Source organism: Arvicanthis niloticus, chromosome 3, assembly GCF_011762505.2.
Source record: "Arvicanthis niloticus isolate mArvNil1 chromosome 3, mArvNil1.pat.X, whole genome shotgun sequence".
Lineage (NCBI taxonomy): Eukaryota > Metazoa > Chordata > Mammalia > Rodentia > Muridae > Arvicanthis > Arvicanthis niloticus.
In genome coordinates, this window is record NC_047660.1 from 68,542,006 (window position 1) to 68,542,782 (window position 777).

Below are 777 nucleotides of genomic sequence, written 5' to 3' on the forward strand. Positions count from 1 at the left end.
TGTGAACATAAAATAGCTGTGTATTTGTGTGAACATAGACAGAGGCAAGACATAACTGGGATCTTCCAACCCTGTAACTGAAATAAGAACTCTAACACAAGAGGCCAGTTTTCTCTGAGTGTTTTGTTTTGTTTGTATTGTTTCTAACTTCCAGAATGCTCCCGGCTTCAGCCACTCCTAGGAAAGCCCTGTCGTAGAAACACCCAGGATGGCACTGGGGTTGCCGGCACCAGCCAGCAGCCCTACCCTGCCGCTGCCAGTATGGAAGAAATGTTGAAAGGAACACCTTTCTTCCCACATTTCTGCCTCTCAGAAAAGACAGCTCTGCAGACTTTCCCAAGCCACTCCTGATTACCATATCCTGCTATTATCTTGGATCGTGACAACTAGAAGAAGCAATCAAGAGAGTAGTCTGTGAGATTTTGTTATCATAGAAAGAGATTGACAACAGAACTATCGTGGCTTAATCCCTCATGAAAACTCGACTAACAGTGGCTAAATCACTTTATTCCACATTGCTGAAACCTCACAAGCCCAGGTTGCACAATAGAATTCTACAGAAAACATGTGGCCAAATCTGAATTTTATTTCTTATTTTCCATAAATCGAAAAAGGTACTAGTTGGATGAATCTCAAGTGTTCAAAAAATCCTGTTTGTTTGATTGGATGGGCTTTTTTTTAAATTTGTTTGTCTGTTGTTTGTTTGTTTTGTTTTTTTGTTTTTCTGAAACAGTGTCTCACTGTATAGCTATGGCTGTCCTGGAACTCACTATGTAG